The sequence below is a fragment of the Palaemon carinicauda genome, chromosome 6 (genome assembly GCF_036898095.1).
Source record: "Palaemon carinicauda isolate YSFRI2023 chromosome 6, ASM3689809v2, whole genome shotgun sequence".
In the NCBI taxonomy this organism is placed as follows: domain Eukaryota; kingdom Metazoa; phylum Arthropoda; class Malacostraca; order Decapoda; family Palaemonidae; genus Palaemon; species Palaemon carinicauda.
The window spans coordinates 101,841,962-101,869,461 of NC_090730.1; the positions used below are offsets into that span (position 1 = coordinate 101,841,962).

At 37.3% G+C, this 27,500-nt stretch overlaps 1 protein-coding gene across 2 annotated transcripts in view; it reads left to right on the forward strand.

The window, feature by feature from the left end:
• Positions 1-27,500, forward strand: part of LOC137642150 (glutamate-gated chloride channel-like) — a 181,444-nt gene that overhangs the window by 92,777 nt on the left and 61,167 nt on the right. Inside the window, exon 1 of one of the 2 annotated variants that reach the window (XM_068374690.1) lies at positions 7,204-7,428. The exons of the other annotated variant lie outside the window; for it this stretch is intronic. The gene's annotated coding sequence lies outside the window, so the exon portion shown is untranslated. Of the gene's footprint in view, positions 1-7,203; positions 7,429-27,500 lie in introns of those variants that run through there. 2 annotated transcript variants of the gene reach the window in all.

Below are 27,500 nucleotides of genomic sequence, written 5' to 3' on the forward strand. Positions count from 1 at the left end.
GCAAAGAGTAGAAATCAAGGACCATAAAGGGTGGATAGTTAAAAAGAACTAAGTGAAAAAAGTTTCACTATTTTTTTCAACATGTGTGAGTGTATGTGTGTGTGTACAGTGTATGCACGTCATCATCATTATCAGTCGTAACTAGTCCACTGCAGGACAATGGCTCAAACATGTCCATCTACTCCTGTCTGTTTATGGCCTTTCTATATAGGTCTTACTCCCGCAAATTATCTTAGCTCTCCAGTCCATCGTCTTCTCTACCTTCCCCTTCTTCTTTTGCAACTTACAGGAACCCATTGTTATTGTTATTGTCCATATGTCATGTCATTCTCGTGATATGTCCTGCCATTGTCCATTTTTCATTTTATGCTATTGAAATATCCTCTACTTTAGTTTGCCATCGCATCTATGCTGCTCTTTTTCTTTCTCTTAATGTTATTCCCTTTATTATTCTTTTTATAATTCTTTGAGTTATGATTAGCTTATATTCTGAGGCTTTAGTAAGGATCCAATTTTACGATACATAAGTCAGTGCCGGCATGACTATTTGGTTAAATACTTTTCTTGGAGAAAGTGACATTTTGCTCTTCATAATTTTATTTGGTTTACCAGACGCACTCCATCCCATGGTTACCCTTCTTTTTTATTTCATTCTCATGTCCTTTGGAAACACTCCTTTCTGACTTAGGTATATGTATTCATCAACAATCTCTTGAGGTTCGTCCATAACATTCATTTGTTTCCTTAGCATTTTCATTTAACATTATCTTTTTTTCTCATATTTATTTTCAGTCCTATATTTCTGCTTTCTCTATTCAAATATTCCATTATTATTATTATTATTATTATTATTATTATTATTATTATTATTATTATTATTATTATTATTATTATTATTAGCCAAGCTACAACCCTAGTTGGAAAAGCAAGATGCTATAAGCCCAAGGGCTCCAATAGGGAAAAATAGCTTTGTGAGGAAAGGAAATAAGGAAATAAATAAATGATGAGAATAAATTAACAATATATCATTCTAAAAACAGTAACAGCGTCAAAACAGATATGTCCTATGTAAACTATTAACAACGTCAAAAACAGATATGTCATATATAAACAATAAAAAGACTCATGTCAGCCTGGTCAACATAAAAACCTTTGCTCCAATTTTGAACTTTTGAAGTTCTACCGATTCAACTACCCGATTAGGAAGATCATTCCACAACTTGGTAACAGCTGGAATAAAATTTCTAGAATACTGTGTAGTATTGAGCCTCATGCTGGAGAAGGCCTGCCTATTAGAATTAACTGCCTGCCTAGTATTACGAACAGGATAGAATTGTCCAGGGAGTTCTGAATGTAAAGGATGGTCATAGTTATGAAAAATCTTATGCAACATGCATAATGAACTAATCGAACGACGGTGCCAAAGATTAATATCTAGATCAGGAATAAGAAATTTAATAGACCGTAAATTTCTGTCTAACAAATTAAGATGAGAATCAGCAGCTGAATACCAGACAGGAGAACAATACTCAAAACAAGGTAGAATGAAAGAATTAAAACACTTCTTCAGAATAGATTGATCACCGAAAATTTTGTAAGACTTTCTCAATAAGCCAATTTTTTGTGCAATTGAAGAAGACACAGACCTAATGTGTTTCTCAAAAGTAAATTGGCTGTCGAGAATCACATCTAAAATTTTAAAAGAGTCATACAAATTTAAAGAAACATTATCAATACTGAGATCCGGATGTTGAGGAGCCACCGTCCTTGACCTACTTACAATCATACTTTGAGATTTGTTAGGATTCAACTTCATACCCCATAATTTGCACTATGCACTAATTTTAGCTAAATCTCTATTAAGGGATTCACTAACCCCAGATCTACATTCAGGGGATGGAATTGATGCAAGGAGAGTAGCATCATCTGCATATGCAACAAGCTTGTTTTCTAGGCCAAACCATTTCCTCCCATGATTCACTAAATAGAATTTATGTCTTCAGTAAATCTGAATTTGTTAATGTTTTCCCCATTAATGTTAACCCCTACATTTTCCCAGTCTCAATTATTGAAAACTTCTTCTAGGCATACTAAGTATAATTTAGGAGAGATGGGGTCACCCAGTTTATTCATTTCTCGATCTGAATTTTTTCACTATCTTTATGTAAAAGATTTCTGTACTTCCCGTATAGATATTCCCATAGTGTTCTATAATAGAGTGCTTTCAATACTGCTGAAGTTTTGACAAAAAGAAAGGCTTTCTCGTAGTCTATAAATGCCATACATTGTGGTTTGTCAAACTCTGTTGATTTTTCCATTAGTTTATGAATTACATGTATATCGTTAGATATTGAATACCCACTTCGAAAGCCTGCCTTGTTTGTTGGCTGATGACAGTCTAGCTGCCTTTCTGTTCGGCCTATTATGATCTTTATAAACATTTTATATATTACTGAGGGTGAGCTTTTGGTGAGATAATTTTTCGGGTATTTTTTGACTACCTTTTTTGTGTATTAATACGATAAAGTTTTCCCAAGTTGAAGCTATACAATATTCTTGCGAACGTTTTGTGTAGAGTTCAGTTAATTTTACCGCAATGAAATATCCACCTATTATCAAATTAATTGTTAGTTCATCTGCTGCTTTGTCGATTTTCATGCCTTTTATTGCTTTGTTGTTTTTATTATTATTATTATTATCATTATTATTATTATTATTATTATTATTATTATTTATAATTAATATAATTATTGGGATTATAATTATTAATAAAGATATTATAATAATTATGATAATTATAGTTATTATAATTGTTATTATAATTATTATAATCATTATAGTTATTATTATTATTATTATTATTATTATTATTATTATTATTATCTTTATTATTATTATTATTATTATTATTATTATTATTAGTGGTAGTAGTAGTAGTAGTAGTAGTAGTATAATTATTGTAATTATAATTATGATTATTATTATTATTATTATTATTATTATTATTATTATTATCATTACTTTGATTAATATTATTATAATAATTAGTATTATTACTATTATTATTTTTATTATTGTTATTATTATTGTTATTATTATTATTATTAGATCATAATTATTATAATTATTTCAATTTATAATTATTATAATTATCATTATAATTACCATCATTATAATTATTACTATCATTATAATTATTATTAATTTTATTAATATTATTATAATTATTAGTATCATAATTATTATTATTCTTATTAGCATTAAAATTATTATTATTAATATTATTATTATTATTATTATTATTATTATTACTATAATTTTGATTATTACTATTATAATTATCATCATTATAATCATTATTATTATCATAATTATCATTATTATAATTATTATCATTATTACTACTCTTATCATAATTATTTTTTTTATAATTATTATTGATATAATCATTATTATTATAATTTTTTCATAATTATTATTATTATAATCATTATCATTATAATCATTAAAATCATTACTATTATTATTTTGATTATCATTTTAATTATAATCTTAATTAATATTATTTTTATCACTATCATTTTAATTATTATCAATATTATTATCATTATTACTAGTTTTGGAACTCCTCACAAGTGGAGTTCTATTGTTATTACTCATATTCTTTTCATTACTATTATTATTATTCTCCAGTCTTTGATCGCTAATAACTCTGCCAATTTGAAAGCGTTTGCTTTCAATCTTGAGCAGCGGTAGGATCCATATGGGGGAAGTATATATCAAGAAAATAGTGCAGGTGCATGCGGCGTCCCCTAAGCACAAAGCAAAAATCATTTAAAACGATTGATATTCGAGATCTCAAGAACTGTTCCATCATTTACCTTGGACTGTGGTCTAGTGGAGGCGCCAGTCTGAACTAATTCTGTTGAGTAGTTTCTGATATATCATGAAATCAATAATGGCTGCCACATGGTTGAATACTCTAAATCAGAAACTGCTGGGCCGATTTGAACCAAATTTTGTCTAAAGGTAGAGGGTAATAAGACAACATAAACTGTGTAATATGAATGACCTTGACCTTGACCTCAAGGTCACAAAACTATTTTTGTGAAAAGTTCAATTAAAAAAAAAAAAAAATAAATAAATAAATCTATTGTGCTATCCAGCCGAATTTCACACAAGATTTCATCCGAGCCTTAAAAGTAAGGGTTAGGTGGCCTTCCAAGGCAACCTAGTTAGTAAAAGTCTGGTTACTTTGTTAAGAACTGTAGTTTAGGTTTCTTTTAAGGCCTATATTCAATAATATACTATTCCCAATCTTTCTATTGTTTCAATATCCCTATGAGCAAATTATTGGCAAATTCTGTGTGGAGTTCGTTCTAACAATTGCTTCAGCGATTCTAATGTTTTCTTGTTTTCATCATCATCATCATCATTATTATTATTATTATTATTATTATTATTATTATTATTATTATTATTATTATTATTATTATTATCTTCGACAAGGAGGTATTGTGATCGAGTTGGTTAATTTATCGGTATGTGTCTCTTTAGGCATTTGCCTGTGGAGAGGATTACGTCAAAATTACTTGACAAATTTTGATGAAATTTTCATTGAAGATAGACCATAGGACATGAACGACCTCATTCATTTTCGGAGCTGATCCGGATCAGAATCTGGATTTGCATTTTTCTTGTGTCCGAATCCAGGTTTGCATTTTTCGCAAATGCAAATGTTTCTCAAAAGTGAATTTGCTGTCGAGAATTACACCTAAGATTTCAAGTCATACAGATTTAATGCTGAGATCCAGGTGTTGAGGAACCACTGTCCTCGACCTACTTACAATCATACTTTGAGTTATGTTAGGATTCAACTTCATGCCTCATTATTTGCATCATGCACCAAGTTTAAGTTCGATCTTTAATAAGGGATTCGGCAACCCCAGATGTACGTTCAGGCGATGCAATTGATACAGTGTGTAGCATAATCTGCATACTCTTACTTTTAATACCGGCGTTGCCATTTCTTTATACTGTGCATATATGTATATATAATTTATATATGTGTGTGTGTAGTTCATATTAAGCATATTCCTATAAAATATCAGTGGCTCCTAAGAAAAACCACACATTCATATTTTATATAGAGAATTGTGTATAGCCATCTGTGCAGTAAGAATTCCGCAGTATTGGTCGTTTCTTGTGAACACAAAAAGGTGTATCATTAATGCGTCTCTCCCATCTACTGCGCCTTTCATTGACTTAAACTTCACGCTTCTTGAATTTAAGAGCGCTTCTTTTACAAAACATCTTTATGACGTCTGCTTGAATTTCTCGGGGCTCTTTCTTTCCTTCACCACCTAACAATTCAGGTTATATGCTAAATCATACATATGTAATGTGACCAGACTCGCTTCTTCAACTTCTGTCCCGCCTTTTTTAAAGTTAGCAAAATGTCCATTTTTTTTTAACTTTGGTGAGTTTTGTCTCGCTTTGTTCGCGTTTGTTCCACTTATTGTGCTACAAAAACAAAACTGTCCCCAATTTAGTAGGCTAGTATTGATATTTTGTTTAATTTTATCATTTCACTATCTGGTAACTTCTATCCTCTTCTCCGACTGCTACGATACTCAATGAAGTGAATTAAAAGAATATTATAGATTGTAAAGTGTATAATGTAGAGCCCTTGCAGTTGCTTATGTCGGCCGATACAAGATATCAAGATATATGCGTGTTTGTGTGTTATATGGGATATCCCGCTTTTACAGAAAAAAAAAAAAATCTGGTGACATTACACATGTCGTGCGTAAAAATGTCTATAAATCTTTTGTCTTTTAAATGTTAGGTGACAAAATGTGCTACCTATAGTAACTTTTGTAAGTATTTCACATGGGAAATAGTGGCCCTGCATCCCCCCCCCCCCCGTGCTGTGACTAGCTACAGTCTTCTAACAACTATACTCAATTTTTTTTTAACGAGGCGCACTTGCGCCGACTCACAGCGGTTCCCTTTTAGCTCGGAAAAGTTTCCTGATCGCTGATTGGTTAGAGTCATCTTGTCCAACCAATCAACGATCAGGAAACTTTTCCGAGCTAAAAGGGCACCCCTGCGAGTCGGTGCAAATCTGCCTCACTAAAAAGAATTGACTATCAATTGTATATCAAGACTTAGAATGACCTGTGTATAACTAGCTTCGTAGAGCGTTCTGTCCTTTTATAGAAATTGAAATGTGACAGTTTCTCCAGTGAAATGAGCATCAAAACCTCCGCTTTGGTCAATAGTCTTTTCAATTATAACGAATTCTGCAAACTATCGAAGTCTCCCACTAAGGTTACATTGAAAGATGAAAGAAAACGGTCGCGTGACGTATCGCATGATTTTAATTTTTAATTTCTATAGCAACTATCCTCGTCTTATCATAAACAAATGCTTCAGAGGTCAAGGGGAGATTATCATGATATCTAATAATGTAGATTGATTTAGGGTAGTGTGCCTTGTTGGGTTTTCATTTACTATATGATAAAGTGTTTGTTACAATCAAAATGGTAGATTTAGACCTATAGGTTTCGTTACTGAACTTCATTACATTATATCTTTAAATTAATAGGCCTACAAGCGAAGGTGATTTTTTTGGTAAGTGGAAATGTGGATCAAATTAAATTATATTGACATTTATTCATATTTGGCGTGCTTACTTCAACAGTACTTCTCACCTACAACAGCAGACTGGTAATGCACATTTCTTTTCGTGATAACGATACTATTGTAGTTTTCATCACAGTTCCCGTTGCCTTCACTAAGTCACTCACGATCGGTTTGCGTGATTGCTGTGTACATGCTGTTCGTGTGTGTGTGTGTGTACATAATTTATTTATCCACGCGCACATAACGGACCTTGTCTGACATACGATATTTACATAGAAAGTTGATTTCAAGATTACGTTGTTCAAAATTGCCTAGTTTCCAATGTTTGCTATGCGATTAAATCAGCGTAATGTACCACACAACCCTTTGATAGGAAATTGAAAGCATTGAATAATGTTATGATTTACAAACATGTTTAAAAATACTTTTTCGTGGACAGTAAATAGGCATCAAAGTGCAAGTTCTCAATCAAAGGAAAGCAGGATTTTACATAATTGTGTTTGTTATCAACGAGCACACTACAATTAAAATGAACGTGTGCGGCGAAAGGTAACAAACGAAGACTGTTGACATGGTAACCAGAAGTACAATAGAGTAAGTTACGCTCCTCGACAAAGAACAGTTCATCGTTCGATCAAGCACTGGCGAGTGGTCTGTGTGGTGTGGTTGTGACAATAGTGATTGTAACTGGAGAAACGCATACTTGTGTGGGATACTTTGAGAGTGTCAGTTGCTTTTCAAAATGGAATATCCGGTGAAGACTGATTTAGCAATATACCGGTAAGGTAGTTTCTTCTTAAATATCACCTTTATTTCTTCGATGATGTCAACTGCATGTGGGGTTTTTCTGTGTGCTTTTTTGTTCAGGAGTGAAGGAGGATATTCGTAGAAACGCTTTCCCATTTAAAAACAACATTGGTAAAGGAATATAATGGCTCTTCATTTCATATTTTTGTTGCTTTTAATTAAAGAGATTTTTAAGCGGGATCATTTCGTAAAATGTCAATATCAAGTCCGAAGCATTGTCGTAAAATAACTTAGAAAGCCTGAATTACGAATCAATTTTATTCGCTTGGCATTCCAGCGTAGATCAATAATAATTTTAGTCTCAGGTGGAATGTTTGTAAGACCTGGATATTTTATATCCCAGATGAAATCTCACGTGAAGTAAAATGAAAAGTGTGACGTAGCCTTTTGTAAGACACAAAGTCCAGTCGGAATTCTCTTTTACCTGAGAGCTCGGATTCAAATCAAGATAGGACTAGAGATGATTCAATTAGACTTTTAGAAGGTAAGATTGAGGGGTTAGGGGACAAACACCGCATATCCGAGAAAAAGGGCTGATCTTCAATACTACAACCGGCTCTAGGAAATTTTTTTTATTCCAAAATATCTCTTAAATAAATAATTGTCGTTATACAGTATACATTATGATGAAAATCTAGGTTCATTTGATATCTTATGAAGAGCAAAGTTATCCTTTATGTTTTAACTGTCGGTGATTACCAGCAATGAGGCAAGAATTCGATTTGGAAAACTATTTCCTTTCGTTTAAGAAGCCTTGAGTTGATCAAGAAACCCTTTGGTTTCTCTTGGAAGATTAAAAAATCAACATTTTGAGGTGAATGAGGATCCAAGCAGTAAAACTAAAGACCACTAAAAAGTCCCTTATTTCCCTTTTTTAAATATTTCACAATTAAAAAATTTTAAAACTTTTCATAATCCAATACAATAATAAAGAATAACAACATTATACCACAGGACTCAGGAGAAAATATTATTATTATTATTATTATTATTATTATTATTATTAAATGCTAATCTACAACCCTAGTTGGAAAAGCAGGATGCTATAGGCCCAGGGGCCCCAACAGGGAAAATAGCCAAGTGAGGAAAGAAAATAAGGAAAAATTAAATATTTTAAGAATAATAACATTAAAATAAATATTTTCAATATAAATAATAAAAACTTTAACAAAACAAGAGGAATAGAAACTAGATAGAACAGTGTGCCAGAGTGGACTCTTAAGCAAGAGAACTCTAACCCAAGACAGTGGAAGGCTGCTTACCATAGCTAAAGAGTCTCTTCTACCCTTACCAAGAGGAAAGTAGCCACTGAACAATTACATTGCCATAGTTAACCCCTTGAGTGAAGAAGAATTGTTTGGTAATCTCAGTGTTGTCATGTGTATGAGGACAGAGGAGAATCTGTAAAGAATAGTCCAGACTATTCGGTGCCTGTGTAGGCAAAGGGAAAGAACCGTAACCAGAGAGAAAGGTCCAATGTAGTACTGTCTGGCCAGTCAAAGGACCCCCTAACTCTCTAGCGGTAGTATCTCAACGGTCGGCTGGTGCACTGGCCAACCTACTAATGTTAATGAACATTTGAATAGATTGAAGATCTCCATCGGAATCTGGTTCCAGAGGAACTTCCATTTTTAATCAAATTTTCTTCAACCCGTATCTCACCTTTTCACAGATAAGTATTGAAATATAGTAACAACTGTTTTAAGATATCCTAATAAAAATCTCAGGCCCTGGTCCATCTGAGAATATAATCAACTGGATTAAAATACAGTATAAAATAGATTTGAAGACAAACAAATACCCATCTATGATCGCATAAACTTATTTGAATTAGTTTCTCTCACGCTGAGTGACAAAGTCGATCAGATATATATATATATATATATATATATATATATATATATATATATATATATATATATATATATATATATGTGTGTGTGTGTGTGTGTGTGTGTGTATATACACTGTATATATATGTGTGTGTACGGATATATATATATATATATATATATATATATATATATATATATATATATATATATTATGTATATACATGTATACATATATATATATATATATATATATATATATATATATATATATATATATATATGTATGTATATATATATATATATATATATATATATATATATATATATATATATATATATATGTATGTGTATGTGTATATGTATATATGTATATGCATATATATATATATATATATATATATATGTATGTATGTATGTATGTATATATGTGTAAATGTATATATATATATATATATATATATATATATATATATATGTATATATATATATATATATATATATATATATATATATATATATATATATATATTCGTATATATACGTATATATACATGTATATATACATATATATATATATATATATATATATATATATAGCTATATATATATATATATATATATATATATATATATATATATATATATATAACGGATTTTGAGCGAAGCGAAAAATCTATTTTTGGGTGAGATGGCCATGTCGTCCTGATGGAAGTTCCTATAGGGTAGCTTCCTAGGGTATATTACAACTACGGCGATATTCCCAGAGAATTTACCTTAAGGTACCAGAATTCTAACTCCTGGAGCGAGTATCCCTCGTGAAAGGGATATCGCGACATATCAGAGGACGTATTCTTGACACGCCACATGGCAATCTGCACCCCGAACAGAGATTTCGTCTCGCAGGGGGCAATTGGCAAGAAACGAATTCGGGAAAGAAAAAGGGGGAGCCGCTCCCAAGGCTCCCTATCTCCAGTTTCGTAAGCGTGCCTGGCGCCAATCCTGGCGCCATCTGTATTCCTTGTAGCGTACACGAGGTGCTACAGATACTGTATGTAGGGAGGGGTCCTACAGCCCTTTCTTAGAAAGGCAAGGGCGGGTCCATCAGGACGACATGGCCATCTCACCCAAAAATAGATTTTTCGCTTCGCTCAAAATCCGTTTTTTGGGCTCAAGCCATGTCGTCCTGATGGAAGTATACCAGAGCATTACTGTATCTGTGGATTCTCAGAACGTGCCGTACTCCCCGGAGGTAATTTTTCCCACTCGACTAGACCTACTATGCATATCAGACCATATGATATACTGTTTTTCGCAAATATCTTTGAAACGAAAACTCGGATCAGCATGGTGCTTTGGCAAAGATTGTTTCACACGCTCCGCTAATTTTTGACACTACTGTGCATTGTCAAATGCTGCTAATTATGGCATTTACTCTTGACTGTGAAGTCAAAAACCTGCGTGAGCCATTTACACATTCGAACAGGTGAGAAGTGACGTAATAGTGACGTCCATTCATCCACTAACTCCGCACCTGCCTTCCCCTACTACCACCATCCCTCCCTTTCCCTCCCTCCTACCATACTCCTACTCCCTATTCCCACCCTCTTTCACCTCCATACCTCCCTTTCATCTCCCTCAATCTCTCTCTCTCTCTCTCTCTCTCTCTCTCTCTCTCTCTGCACACGAAGAAATGAAGCTATGCACACATGACTTATTTATAATGGCGGATAACTCAAATGTTTATATGTTAAGTATGGTAGGGTGTTTTATGTATAACCCTGATTCCTGTTCCAGCGCAACTTGTTGTTGCTCAATTATTGTATGAGGTTTGTTTGACAATTATACAACCATTGAAAGTTATACGAGTATGCGACCCTAATACCTATAGGTTATGTTGAACGTATAATGGGATGAAGTATGTAGCTGACGCTTGGTCATTTATAAGAAATTGTGTAAGAGATGGAAAGGAAAAGGGTGGAACTGAATTGGGAATCCGATGCAGAGTAAAAACTTAAAACGAAATTGAAGTGATAAATATATGAATAATTTATTCTAATATTAGGAAAAGGCTGCCATATGTTAAGAAGTCATTGCAGACATAAATAGACAGCGAGTATATGATGGCTGGATAAATACTATAAATAACTGACCACATATTTTACTTTTAATATGCATCACTCTCGACAAACAGGTCATCTTCCTCATCAATGTTACCTTCTGCACTTACCAAATACGGTATAACCGTCAAAGAAGCAAGAACATCGATTACGATTGTTTGCATAAACGATCAAACTTTACTCGGCATATAATTTTTACTAATCTGTCATTAATTCGTCATACTTGTGTCTGGCTTCATATACCGTGTAGCCTAAAGAGAGAGAGAGAGAGAGAGAGAGAGAGAGAGAGAGAGAGAGAGAGAGAGAGAGAGAGAGAGAGAGAGAGGTAACAGCCATTCCCTTATGAGAGAGAGAGAGAGAGAGAGAGAGAGGGGGGGGGATGAGGAAGGGGTAAGGGAGGTATGGAGGAGAAAGAGGTTAGGGGGATAAGGAGGGGGGTAAAAGGGGAGGAAAGGGAGTAGGGGAAGCCGGGAGTGGAGGTAGCGGGTGGATAGACGTCACAAATACGTCACGCCTCACCTGTTCGGATGTGTAGTAGCTCACGCAGGTTTTTGACTTCACAGTCAAGAGTAAACGCCATAATTAGCCGCATTTGACAGTGTACAATAGTGTTAAAAATTAGCGGAGTGTGTAAAACACTCTGTGCTAAAGCATCATGTTGATCCGAGTCTTCGTTTCAAAGATATTAGCGAAAAACAGTATGTCATAGGGTCTGATATGCATAGTAGAGACCTAAGATGTTACCGTTATACATCTTTTCAACTAACTATACACCATGTTAGAGCTTCCTGCCCCCTACAGGGAAGAGTCCTACTAGACTCTGGAAAAGTCTCGAAGAGTACATATACCTATGTATGAATACCAGGCAAGCTAATATAGTGGTCTCACCCTATATTAAGTAAAGCATAGTTTGTAAAGAACCACTGCGTCAATATGAAATATCGACCAGTTCTCCGCACAATACTTGTATTGGACAAAGGTTTATATCCGCATAGGAGGAAAACCAATGCAACATAGCTTGCATAAAGGAACAATTCTATTAGAATTATCCCAGATAAGGTACATAGAATGAATGCTCAATTATACCAATAAATTGACACAGGTGAAAGAGACGCAAGGTTCTCAAGAACAAGTTTATTGACAGACAATAAATAGCCAGGTTAACAACAATTATATATATATATAAGAAGAGGATAACCCAAAACATTAAGCATAAGTATGATAGTAAACAGGACTTGTTTATCTGAAAGAAAAAAACATTAAATGCCACTTTTTAAGATACCGAGGTATCAAAGTCATAAAAGTCTGTATTACAAATCAATCACATTAGCGTTAGAAACGCTCGGCACACATGTCTGCACTTATGCTAGATTCACCTTTGGAAATGGAACAGTCTATATGGGCAACTCAGTGCCCTCATTTAGTCTGTAGTACAGTATGTAACTACACACTCACCCTGGAATTAATCGTCCCAATTAAAACCACTGTTCCTCGCAGAGTTAAACAGTAGGGCTAACGACGCGACCCACTGCTACCACAGATCTCTTTAGTTCCTCTACTTGCTTCGCATAGTGGCGAAAGAACACTCTGGAAGACTTCCAGCCAGTGTATGAACAGAGATGTTCAAAATCCATATAATTAAAGAAATTTAAGGATGAGGCAACTTTCCTCGGATCGTGACCTGCGGGTGTACTGTCAGGATCCGCTCTGCGAATAAAATATGTGATTTTCGCTCTAAGTTGATTCAGAGATAAATTTGAGCCTGATGTTTCTCCCCTGAATAGTTGACCACCCCTGAAGTCTGAAGTTCTATGAAGATAGACCTTTAGGCATTCTACTGGACATAGAGATGCATCTTCTTTCAGAGGGCAGATTCTCCAGGGACCCCACCTGTTGGTGGGTAACTCATTCTTGGCGAGAAACGTAGGATCCGGAAACAGGTTCAGTTCTCCCCCATCCAGGAACTGAACACGACCTGCCTCTCTCGAGAGGGCTACGATCTCACTAACCCTGGCCCCGGACGCGAGTGCAAATAGGAAAATAACTTTTTGTGTCAAATCCTTTAACGCACACTCTTCATTGCTCAACAGAGAAGTGAAATGAAGAACTTTGTCTAAAGACCATGAAATGGGCTTTGGAGGTGCTGAAGGTCTGAGCCTAGCGCAGGCTTTCGGAACTTTATTAAAGATCTCATTACCTAGGTCGACCTGGAAGGCATATAGAATGGGTCTTGTCAAAGCAGACTTACACGCTGAAATCGTGTTAGCCGCCAACCCTTGACCATGGAGGTGGATGAAGAAAGATAAGCAGAAGTCTGTCGAGATCTCCTGCGGATTCTTCGCCTTGACAAAGGCCACCCATTTTCTCCAAGATGACTCATATTGCCTTCTAGTAGATTTGCACTTATATTCCTCTAGGAAGTCTATGCTGGCTTTCGAAATCCCGAAACGCTTTCTCACCGCTAGGGAGAGAAAATCATGAGCTGCAGGGTCCGGGTTTTCTGTAATGAAGCGCAGACAGTCGACTTCTGGACTCGCTGGGTCAGAACTGGATGTGGTAGCGGTACAAACTTCAGCTGTAGTTCCAATGCCAAGGGGAACCACACGCTGTTCGGCCACTTGTGGGCCACTATTGCCGCTACCCCCTTGAAGGATCTCAGTTTGTTGAGGACCCTCAACAGAAGGTTGTGAGGAGGGAACAGATAAATCCTGGACCATTTGTTTCAGTCGAGGGACATCGCGTCCACTGCTTCTGCTAAGGGGTCCTCGTACGGGGACACGTACAGGGGCAACTTCTTGTTGTCTTTCGTCGCAAAGAGGTCTATCTGCAGTTCTGGGACTTGATTCAGAATGAAGGAGAATGATCCTGCGTCTAAGGACCATTCCGACTCTATCGGTGTGAACCTGGATAGAGCGTCCGCTGTCACGTTGCGGACTCCTTGAAGGTGAACTGCCGACAGGTACCACTTCTTCTTTTCCGCCAATCGGAAAATGGCCAACATCACCTGGTTGAGAGGTGGTGACCTCGATCCTTGCCGATTCAAGCATCTCACAACTACCTCGCTGTCCATCACCAACCTTATGTGGATCGAGTGACGCGGGGAGACTTTCTTTAAGGTAAGGAGCACTGCCATAGCTTCTAGAAAGTTTATGTGAAAGGTCTTGAATAGCTTGGACCAAGTCCCCTGGACTTTTTTCCGATGAGAGTGACCTTCCCATCCCTCCTTTGAGGCATCTGAGTGAATCGTCACCGACGGGGGAGGTGGCTGAAGAAGAACCGACTTCTTTAGATGTCTGGCTTGGGACCAAGGCCTGAGAAGAGTACGTAGCCGAAGCGGAACTGGTCTTCTCAGATCTCTTCGCGCGTTTGATGCATAACTTCTCCAAACTCCGGTTGCATCCTTTAGCTGTGCTCTTAGCACTGGGTCTGTCACCGAAGCAAACTGGAGAAAGCCCAGTACCCTCTCCTGTTCGCGTCTTGATATCCTTTTCTTCGCCGGGATGGAGAAACGGTGTGACAAAAGTTCCCAGTGGATTCCCAGCCACTGGAACTTTTGAGATGGAGAAAGTCGAGACTTTTTTCTGTTGATCTTGAAGCCTAGGTACTCTAGGAACTGGATCACTTGACTGGAAGCTTGCAAGCATTCTGTCTCGGATGCTGCCCACACCAACCAGTCGTCCAGGTAGGCTACTACCTGAATTCCCTTTAGGCGTAATTGTTTGAGAGCTGCGCTCACAACCTTCGTGAAAATCCTTGGGGCTATGTTTAGCCCGAATGGCATGGCTCTGAAGGCGTATAGTCTTCGTTGTAGCCTGAACCCTAGGTAGGGGGAGAGTCGACGGCTGATTGGAATGTGCCAATAGGCGTCTGACAAGTCTATAGAGACGGAATATGCCCTCTTGGGCAGTAAGGTCCTTATGTGTTGCAGTGTTAGCATTTTGAATTTGCAATTCACTATGAACTTGTTGAGTGGCGACAAGTCCAGAATGACTCTGAGCTTTTCCGAGTCTTTCTTGGGAACACAAAACAGCCTCCCTTGGAATTTGATGGACTTCACCTTTCGGATCACATTTTTCTCCAACAGTTCTTGAACGTACTCCTCCAGAACGGGGGTGGAGTGTTGGAAAAACCGAAGGCACGGGGGTGGAGTGGTGTACCAGCTCCAGCCCAGACCATTCTTGAGTAGCCTGTGGGCCCAGGGATCGAAGGTCCATCGATCCCAAAATTTCAGAAGTCTCCCTCCTACCGGTATCATCTCACTTGGACTGCCGTCCTGAGGTCTTGCCTCCCTGACCACGACCACCCCTAAATCCCCTTCCCCTTGAGGGGCGCCTAGACGAGCCTCTGGCTGCTCCTCTAGGCTTTGCTCGAAAGGAAGAAGACTGCCCTTCGAACGTTGGGGTGAATGCCGTGGACTGTGTCGACACAGCCTGGGGTACCCACTGAAAAGTGGTCAGGGTTTGTGCCACCATCTGGGGCACTGGAGGCAATGGCAATTGCAGTTGCTGTTGCTGTCTAAAAGGCTTGGCTGGCCGAGACGGTAGCCTAGTCCTCATAGTCTTCCTCTTTGGTTGAGGACCCTCATCCGGGGAAGACTTTCTTTTGATAGCCAGGCCCCACTTCTGGAGAAGGTTTCTATTCTCCAAGGCGGCCTTATCAACAACTTCTTTGACCAAGTCGGTAGGGAAAAGGTCTTTTCCCCAAATGTTGGAGGAGATTAGTTTCCTTGGCTCGTGCCTCACCATAGCCGAGGTGAACACGAACTCCCTACAAGCTCTCCTTGCCTTGATGAAGCCATAAAGGTCCTTCGTCACTGTGGCCAGATGAGTCTTGGCCACCACCATGAACATTTCATGGACCTTGGGGTCACTTGCCATCGTCTCAAGAGTAGTCTGAAGAGACATTGAGGCAGCCAGTCTTTCTTTTGTCTCGAACTCTCTTTGCAAAAGAAAGTCAGACAGCTTAGGGAGGTCCTCGCCGAACTGACGTCCGGCAATATCAGCCTCCAACTTTCCAACTGAGAACGTAAGATGGACGTCCTTCCAGTCTTTGTGGTCCATAGGCAGGGCCAGCGACAAGGGTTTACACTCCTCCAGGGAGGGGCAAGGCTTGCCGGCCTCGACTGCTCTTAGTACAGCCGCAAACCCTTTCTGTAAAAAGGGGAAGGCTCTAGCAGGCGAGGACACAAAGGAAGGGAGCTTCTTGCTCAATGCAGCTACCTTTGAGTTAGAGAAGCCCCTCTCTTTCATCGAGGATGAAAGTAGAGCTTGAGCCTTAGCATGGTCCATCACTATGACCTCCTTCGGCTCTGTCTCCTCCTTTGAAGCTGGTTCCTTTCTCAGCCGGACATAACAGTCCGGATATGATGCCTTGCTGGGCCAGAATTCCACCTCCTCCAGGGGAACTGAGCCCAGCTTATCCGAGATGACGATCTTTCCAGTCGTCATCGGCATGTGCTCAGCATACCTCCATGGGTTAGCATCTGGGCACAAGGGAAGGTCTTTCACATTGAGCTTTTTCTGGGGCCCATGTGATTCTGCAAGGCACTGCATCTGCAGTTCCATTGCAGCTGCCTTCTCCTGATTCTCCTTCTGCATTTGTTGGATCATTCCAACAATAGAAGAGAGGGCCTGTTCCAGCTCTACTGGGAGACCGGCCGATGTTGAGGGAATAGGCTCCGGAATCTGAACCGGAGTAGCCGACACCTCGTCGACCTCTTGCTCTACAACGTCTGGGGCTTGAACTTCATCCTGGGCTTCTGCCAGGAGGTCTTCCTCCAGACGCTCGTCCACGTCAGACATCCTGTCATCTAACTGGATGTCTTGCATCGCGACCGCGACTTCAGCATCCACCTGGATCTGAACTTGGGGGATCTCCTCTTGAGGCTGGGGAATCACTGCATCAGCTGATGCCTTAGGGAAAAGATACGCCCTCATCTTCTCACTTGGAAGATAAGGTCCAGAAGTGTTCTTTTGGAAGCCCCTTACCCAGGTACGAAGCTTCTCCCTTGCTATATCCCTTGATTCCGCCGTCCTAGGGGAATCAAAGGCCTCAGTAATCAGGTTAGTGCACACAGTACATACCTGAGGGTCCCAATACCGGAGATCATCCTTGGAGACAGCGCATGCTGCGTGTCTCCTACAAAACTCATGTCCGCAGAGGTTCTTGCTGCGGACGTTGCAGAAAACACTTCCGCACTTCGGAGGGTCCTCCTGTAAAGAGAAGAAATTTCCATGAGTATCAAGTGAACTATGTATCACTGGATATGCATAGTATAGCATAACAATTCAGAAAGGAAAGACACACACTTGTGTTTCCCTCACAACCCATTGTTGCAGCCTTCCAGATAATAAAATCGAATGGTTAATCTCTTCTAGAGTAACCAATGCAAAGTTTCCAGAGGAAACAGGTGGAGCTCACACCTAAGCAATGACTTTTAAAATCCTGGATAATAGACAGGAAAGAACTCACTTTCCTATCTGTAGGGCAACAGCAAAGGGCTCTGCAAGAAAACACAAAAGTGTTAGAACACACAGTGCTGTACCAAAACCCATACTATAGTTTTCTTCTTACAGTATCTGTTATACTGAAGAATACTGGTACAGTATAGGAGGTTATGTGCCGGCCGGCACTTGCCGGCCGGCACACACCATAACTAGCTTTAAAGTATACTACTTAACAGCTATAAGGCGGCAGAACGCTGGTTCAAATGCATGTGCCGGCCGGCAGCAACTGCCGGCCGGCACAGCCAATGTCGGACGGCAATGACTGCTGACCGACCACTACACAAGGTAGTACCCGGCTACCGGCCACACTCTTGGCGACCGGCAGACAAGGGCTGACATTAGCCGGCCGGCAGAGGTACAGGACCGATGCCAGCCGGCAGCAAAAGAACCAGAGGACTACAACTGCCCGGCTGCCGACCTCATAGGCCGGCAGCCGGGTCGGGTACAGCACTAGAAGAAAACAGAATGGATGCCGGGATAAGAGTGTACACTACCTCCAAGCCCGGCAATCCGAAAGAGTGCAAATAAGGAAGGGGAGAATCTAATTCAGGCTTCCTGACCAATGCCGTCTGACTCTGCAGGCAGGCATGGATGAGGGACCAAGGGAGGTCCGGGCAGCACTCAAAACAGAAGACCCTTGCCGGCCAGCAGCTCTGCCGGCCGGCAAGGGACTGAGTCAATTCCACATCCTAACCTATTCTAGGTCCAGATGTAGAATGATGTACAGTACTGTAATGGCTAGGCCATTACAGAGATAGAGGGGGAAGGGACAAAAGAGGGTCCTACCAACCTTGCTTTAGTGACGGGTCACCCGCAGCCAAGAAACTCATCTTAGCCTAAGGGAGATCCAAGGGGGAAGGCCAGCAATACTTGCCAGCTCCCAGAGCACCAAAGCAAGGAAGGTGTTGCTACTCCTAGGGAAAGAAACTTATCCTCCCCCGAGAACAGCAACAAGGACTAGTCTGGTAGATCACAAAAGAAGGAATCATCTCGTACAGAAACCTTCGGTAGTGACCTAAGGAGGCTAAGCCTCCTATGTCTGTTTCAGGCCAGCGAGGGAGACTCTACCCCAAGCCAGACAAACACAGACTCAGACTAAAAAACTCTGTTGTTCTGTCCCTCTTTGAACCAGACTTACTGGAACAGGAAGGTACAGTAACACCCCAGTATAGTTTTATCGAAAATTAATTCAGATAAACCACTTAGGGATAAGCCCAAGGCTTAAACAGAGGGAAAGGGATTGCATACCTTCTCCGAAGAAAAGAAAGCAACCGGGGAGTATGAGAAAGTATACTAAGGCTCCATAAGCAACTTAGCCTAGGCACCATGAGAATCGATTACATAATCACCGAAACTCACTCGTATACTATCTTGGAAATATTCCACACAATCTTAAATGTATAAAACATAGCCTAAAGCTTCAATAAAATTTTATTACACTCGGAAAAACCAAAATCATGCATGAAGTACTAGGACCAAACGACTAGGCTACATGGCCTAGCGTAGGCCAGAATTGGCGAATACTTCGCCAAAATAATACTAAAGCACGAAAGGAAATCCTATGTAACGCTAAATAGCTAAAATTTATTAAAGCAAAACAACCGGGAATGTCGCTCTGACTAACTAAACTTATACCTAGCGAGTGACAGCGTCCATGACGCCTCCGGTAGGCTACGGCTCTTGTAACAAAGATTAAACCTTATTAATCACTTAAAAAATTACCAAGAGCCTACATTTATACATAAAAGACATGGTACTCAACTTATCAGAGGCCGACAAAGTTGGAGAAGCCATGAAAAGTAGAATAAATCCAAGATTTGCGAGAAACACAGGAAAAAACACCGAGTTGTTAAGCTACGCAAAAAGGAATACAGATGGCGCCAGGATTGGCGCCAGGCACGCTTACGAAACGGGAGATAGGGAGCCTTGGGAGCGGCTCCCCCTTTTTCTTTCCCGAATTCGTTTCTTGCCAATTGCCCCCTGCGATACGAAATCTCTGTTCGGGGTGCAGATTGCCATGTGGCGTGTCAAGAATACGTCCTCTGATATGTCGCGATATCCCTTTCACGAGGGATACTCGCTCCAGGAGTTAGAATTCTGGTACCTTAAGGTAAATTCTCTGGGAATATCGCCGTAGTTGTAATATACCCTAGGAAGCTACCCTATAGGAACTTCCATCAGGACGACATGGCTTGAGCCCAAAAATATATATATAAGAGAGAGAGAGAGAGAGAGAGAGAGAGAGAGAGAGAGAGAGAGAGAGAGAGAGAGAGAGAGTCACCGTTATTTGTCTCCACATGCAAATCGAAATAAAATGATAAACTTATGTTTATGTATAGTAGGTGAAGGAGAAATTGTTGATTGTTATTATAAGCTAGGGCCTATAACCCTAGTGGGAAAAGCAACATGCTATAAGCCCAAGGCTCCAAATAGGATAAATAGCCCGGTGAGGAGAGGAAACAAAGAAATAAGTAAACTACAAAAGAAGAATAAACAATGCAAATATGAAATATTTCAAAAACAATAACAGCATTAAATTAGATTCTTTACATATAAAACATAAATACTTAAAAAAAAGAGAGAGAGAGTGAAATAAGATACAACAATATGCTCGAGTGTACCCCCAAGCAAGAAACCTCTAATCCAAGACAGTGGAAGGCCATGGTACAGAGGTTATGGCACTACCCAAGACTAGAGATCAATGGTTTGATTTTGTAGTGTCTTTCTCTTAGAAGAGCTACATACAATGCTGTTAAGAATTTGCCGTAACGCAAACGGTAAATGGTTGGCAACATTTATTTCAGGATTTCTACCGTTTTAAAAACGGATATATTGACGTAAAGGAGTGATATTGCGGTCACCAACCCGTAAGATAATAACAAAGTATGGTAAAAATTACGGTCGCCTGTATTTTACTGAAATACGTCTAAGAACAGCATATTTTTACGGAGAATTTCCTATTGAGTTTAATTTTTTTTTTTTAACAGCGTAGCTAATGGGTCTCCTTTAGCATTACCAACAGGAAAGTAGCCACTGAACAATTACATTGCAGCAGTTAATCCCTTGAGCGAAGAAGAATTGTTTGGTAATCTCTGTGTTGTCAGGTGTAAGAGGACAGAGGAGAATGTGGTAAGAATAGGCCAGATTATTCTGTATATGTGTAGGCAAAGACAAAATGAGCCGTAACCAAAGAGTTGGGTCCAATGTTGTACTGTTGGCCAGTCAACGGACCCAAAAACTCTCTACCGGTAGCATCTGGTTTTGATATAAGAAAGATAATATGCATCTGCAATGCTAATCCACTTACGGACTAATAAAAGCTAAAAAAAAAAAACATCGTTAGTCTACTACGGACCAGCAGGCAGGCGGACAGACAGACAGACAGACAGTGTGGGGAACCGAATGGCGTGTTGATGATCCTGTCCTTAATATGCTTATCGATTCTTCGCGAACAACACGTTGATAAAGTTCTTGTCTCTATTGATGAAGTATATTTCCTATTTTGTTCACCCTTTGTTCAAAACCACTACATTAATAAAATTTCTGTCAAATTATGTTTATCACAAGTTCATAAACACCATATTCCTATAATGTCTGTCTTAATTATTCTCAGCTTATGATCACAAAAACGAATTCCTAAAGATTCTGTCCTATTTAAGCTGTTAATATTGGGAAAAAAAAAATCTTTCCTATTTACGCTTCTCATTCCTTCCGAAACCTGCATTGACAAAGGCTCTGTTTTATTTCTACTTACTATTTGTTCGCAAAACCCGCATTAGTAAAATTTATCTTCTGTAAATGCCCGTTTCTTGTTCACAAAATCACGATGATAATATTTCTGCCTAATTTAGTCTCATCGTTTGTTTGCAAGTCCCATTCTGAATCATTGCATCTTCAGTTAAGCTCATCTTTTTTTTTATGTGAACCACATTGGTAAAGTTTCTCTTATTTGGAGGGGGAGGCTTATTTTCTCTCATAAACTACATTGATATGACTTCTTTCTCATTAATATTCATCATATTTTTCTGAAAACATACGGACAAAGTTCTTTTTTCTTGTTGACGCTCATCATTTCTTTCCAAAACCCTCACTGATAAAGTTCCCCACTTATGCTCAGCATTTGTTCACAAACGTCGTATTGATAAAGTTTCTTGTCCTGTTGATATTCATCATTTGTTCGCAAAACGCACAATAAAGTTTCTGCCGTATATTTTGACTCATCACTCAACCGGCATCAATAAGGTTTACAAATTCCACATTGAAAAAGACAGATTTCTCTCGTGTCGATGCTCATAATTTTTAATCTTTCATTGATAAAGTTCATGTCCTATTTATCAGCACCATCTGTTCAAAACCACCTTATTGATAAAGTTTCTGTCACATTTATGCTTAAAATGTGCTCATTACCTGGATGAAGTTTCTGTACTATTAATTATTTACAAAAATGCATTGATAAAGTTTTCTTTTTTTTTATTACATTTATATTTAGTTCTCAAAAAGGCTTTAATAAATATTCTATTCTATTTATGTCTGTCATTTCTTCACTTACAGTTCATTGATAAATCTGTCTTATTTGTGGCAACCTTTTGTTCAGAAATACCACATCAATAAAAACGCCTTTTCTATTTATGCATAAATGTTCACAAAGAACATAATCGATATAGTTCTATTACTACTTATGCCCATCCTTTATTTATACACTCTGCCTAGACATTGTTTTTTTTTTTTATCTTTTATTATACTTATCATCAATTTACCAAAAAGAAAATGCTATGATAACGATTCTGTCATATTCATACCTATAATTTGCCCATAAACACCCTAGTGATGTATTTTCTTCATCATCTATGACCTTTTATAACTAAACAGAGCATTGATAAAGCCTATTTATGTTCAGAGATACCACACTGATAGACCTCCTGTCTTTTTTATAATTATCAGTTGGTGTTAAAACCGAATTGCTAAAGTTTCCTCCATATCTATCCTTATCATGTTTTTACAATAGCCGCAACGATAGAGCTGTTTTTCTTTTTTACCCTTACCCTTAGCTTCTTCCCCTATTTACGCGTAACAAACAATTTTCTGCTAATGGCAATCCATGACAGGCAAGCTCCTTTGCAGTTGCCAGCCATTAAACGTCACTTAGGGTGCACCGAAAGAAATTACCGGTCAATAAATTACCTGTAATGGTTCTTGTTGGTAGCAAATATTGAGATAACATGCCACGTCTATTTCTAGATTTTTTTCCTTTTTTACAATTATTTTCTTGGTAACGATAAAGATGGGTTGGAGAAGCTTTATCGAAAAGAACTACACTTTGGCTATGAAAAATGAGCTATGATGTCCGTTTCTCTTTGACGTGGAGTATTCCTTCTATCAAAAAAAATTGTTTGCTTCATTTATTTTCCATTACCAAATCTGCACAATGGTACGTTCAACAACATTTTACATAAAAACACCATTACTCTTATCATTGCAATACATAAATTAATAATATCTCATTACTGAAGCGGTATGCAATATCTAAGTTATCCTTACAATTAGCTCTCTATTAATACTTGTATTCTTAAATGAAACTTCAAGGCTTCATTTTTGAAGCTGATCGTTATTCCTTTATTCCAAATAGCATTCAAGAAATCAATAATTAGCAAAAATTTATTATTTTGCTTCATAGGCACGCTAATGTCACTGTACTTCTTTGTAAAACAAAATACGAAAACAACTCTCAAAACAGTGTGGATTTTTTTTAATATATCTAGACAAAGGTGCCATATACACATCGATTGTTTTTAATCACCACAAGTTTATTTTGTCATTATTTCTAGCATCCCCACCATTTGATTTGTTGCTCGTGTCTCATACAGGTATCTAAATCATAATCATTACTCACTCAACATAGAGACGGATTTCTTAAAATATTACATATTCTCGGCAAGTTAAATAACGGACAATTATTAATTATCCACTCAATAAATACCTTATATATCCTGTTTGAATGCCTTGTTTTTCTTAATTGTGGAGGCCATTACCGGAAAACTCCTATCTACCGCAAAATAAAGTGACTAGAAAAAATGACAACTATCAAACCATTGGTGATAATCTTTAGGATAAGCCTTACCTCATAATAGAAAAGATGATAGAGAAGAAAATCAGTCTTGGTATCCTATAAAGCTATTATAATACCAATAAAGCTCTTTAATAAACATCAACCATTTCTGATACATTTTCATGCTTGGGTAAATGTGTTGGTCGCTTGCTGTCTGATGAACTCCGCTCCTGGAAATTCAATGGGAAATGTGTAAAAAAAAATTATAATTTAAAAAGAAAAAAAAAATTGTAAAATCTTTCTATTCATTATATATTTATAAACTTTCATTCAATTCCAAGTATTCAAGTTGACAAAATTTCACTCAAATAAAGAAATTATATTTTGTTCCAGTTACCATTTCAAATTATTTCTCGTTATTTGGCTTAAAGTTGTACACACGTTATCTGAATTTTTTTATATTTTTTGTATCTTTTAAGAACTCTAATTATACCAATGATACATGGAGTACTATGGCAACTTATATATACATATATATATATATATATATATATATATATATATATATATATATATATATATATATATATATATATATATATATACCTTACCCATTTTAATAAGGAATCTTCAAATTCAAAACGAATCATAGTATGCAACCAAAAATTGGTATCTTAAATGTTTCAGACCAGCCGAGATTAAGTAGAATAAAGCTACCGTGCACCTCTCTGATAAATCTTATACTATACTCCTTATCATATTATTTCAATCAATGATTATTTTCCTATTTACTCGACGGTATTCTTCATTTGCCATAATCAAGGTTCGCATTTCATAATCTATATAAAAAAGAATAGATCTCAAATTTTCAACGCTTTCTAAATACCCTTCCCTTTTTTTAACTGTAAGCTCATAAAGGCTTTTTTCATGACGATATACCTAAATCCTCTTTCAGGCAAAAATCTATAACCTGCAATACATACTGTTTTGAATAAGGACCATTTCCTTTTTTATTCAACAAACTGGCCACATCATCCCAGTGACTTCCTTATACTAAGTATTCTTATACCTAACCATACTTCATCTGTACTTTTATTCAAACTCTCCCTCCATATATTCTATTTGTACGTAAATATAGCCAATTACTTTTGTTGACACCTAGCAACGAGAATCTTGATGTACAACTGTGCATTTTCTTTTAAAAAAGTATCATTACCTCAAATGTTTGGGGAGAATTATTTGTCCTTTATAGAACATTCTATTTTCATTTCCATATTTTTCATCTACCCCATAGATATCTTAATATCCCATCAACTAAAAATTCTTTTAATTTTTCTCGAAGTTCATATTGTATTTCATTTATCCTCAATTCTATCACGGCTTCTTTTTAATCAATGTCGTCACGATCAACTTAAGAGCACAGTTAGTACAGTCTATTCTTTAACAAAATATATAGGTTTATATAATCAATAGGAAATATTTCAACAAATATTCTCCCTGTCCTTGATTTGTAATCCATTCTTGCAAAAGTATATGCAATCTTTTGTATACTTCTTTTGTTCCATTTTTAATGTCATTTACCTTGTTCTGGGTACCAAGAAGTTTAGGTGGTCCTTTGGTTCAAGTATTATCTCAATGTATGAAATCATAATGAAATTATAGTCCCTGAATCATGTTCTGGAAAAAAAAATTGTATTATTCATTCTATCTGCTCCTGATGTTCAGTCAAAGGTTATTTTGTTTCATTTAACTCAATTTTAAAGTAAGAGCTTTTCTTGAAAAGATGAAAACTATTGAATCCTTTCAGAAGATTAAGAGACATTCATGAAAGTGGGCGCCTATTGGCCATAATTATGCTTTCAAAATAGAAAAAAGAAAGTACGCTCCGCTCCGAACAAAATAGAAGTAACTTTTCCCCCTCGAAGTACTTAATCAATAATGAATGAACGTCATAATCCCTACTATATTATTTAGAAACCACGAAGGGAACCGAAAGTGCTGTTTACATTCCTTTTCTTTCTTATACTGCTGAAGAATCTATTCTTAGGTGGAAATGTTCAAAAATTTCGATCAGTGTTTTTATTTATGAATTGTGTATGCTTATATTCTCACCACGTGGTGGTTTTATTAATAACCTCAGTATATTACAACTTTAGCCTTTCATACAAAGAGCAAATTAAAACAAATGGCATCTTCTAATATTGCAATATTTCTTCGTTTGTTTTTCATTTAGTTCCAAATACTAAATTTATATGGGCTATCTTTTATGTATGAGGCTCAAGAACCCTCTTAGTAAATGAAGACAAAGTAGATATTAATTCCTTCAAGAAAGTAGTCTGTTCTACAGATACCAAACTCTTCCTTTAGGGTTAGGACTATTATTTTCTTTAATGTTGGGTCCTACCATCATTTATTTTTTCATAGGGGTCGTTCGAATTACATTCATCCGACTACTACAAAACAGCCGATCAGTGATTATTATAATTATGGAAAATTCTACTTTAACCATCTCGGCTTCCTCCTATTTTACGACTGCTCTTTTCAGGTCATGCCAAAAAATATATATGTTTAAGGAACGTAAGAAAGATGGATAACAAAGGTAGTGGAAAAGTACAGCGACAATATGATTTTCTAATTGATTGATTGATTTAAAGCTTTCTGGCATCCTGACATCTAAGGTCATTGACGCTGATATAATTTATTTTATATAAAAAATAAAAGAATATTCAATTAAAACCATAAAAGTTAAGAAGTCATTATAGAAGTTAAATAGTTTTCAGAAGACCTGCTTCTGAAATAAATCTAAAAATGCCGCTCGCATAGTAGGACACATCATGTCCAAGAATTTGGCAAGGATGAACCTGCCATCCTCATCTCGAGCATCAACGGATATCTATTTCTTAATCGGGGTATTCGGTCAACAAATTCCTCACTATTAAAGGTACCAAACAGTCGTCGCAATACGGGTGGTGTTGGCCCTTCAGAAGAAACTCGTTTGTCAACCGAGTGTGACCAATGTGGAGACGACAAAGAAGACGTCTCCAACTTTCGGGGCATCATGTTATACCTCCAAGGAGATATGACATTTATCACCTCTCTCATCTTATTGCCATCTAGACTTTCCCAGTTCTGTTGCCAATTATTACAAAGCCATTTCTTGATATTAGGTAGGAAATCATTACAGAGAATGGGATACCTTCTTGGTAGCAACTCGATGCAGCATTCTTCGCCAGTAAATCTGCTTTCTCATTCCCAGACACACATACATGTGCTGGAACCCAACAAAATTGAACCACTATACCTCTCCGACTAATAATAAAAATCCTTTATAAAATCTTTAAAACTAGAGGGTTACTAAAATTAAAAACTTCTAAAGCTTGAAGGACACTAAAAATGGTAAAATTACCCTCCTTCTCCAATACTATTTTCTCAATAGCGGTTAATATGCCATATAGTTCGGCAGTAAATATAGAAGCTGTTAGAGGAAGTGCACCTTTACAATTAAAACCATTACTATGTACTCCAAATCCAACGCCAGCAT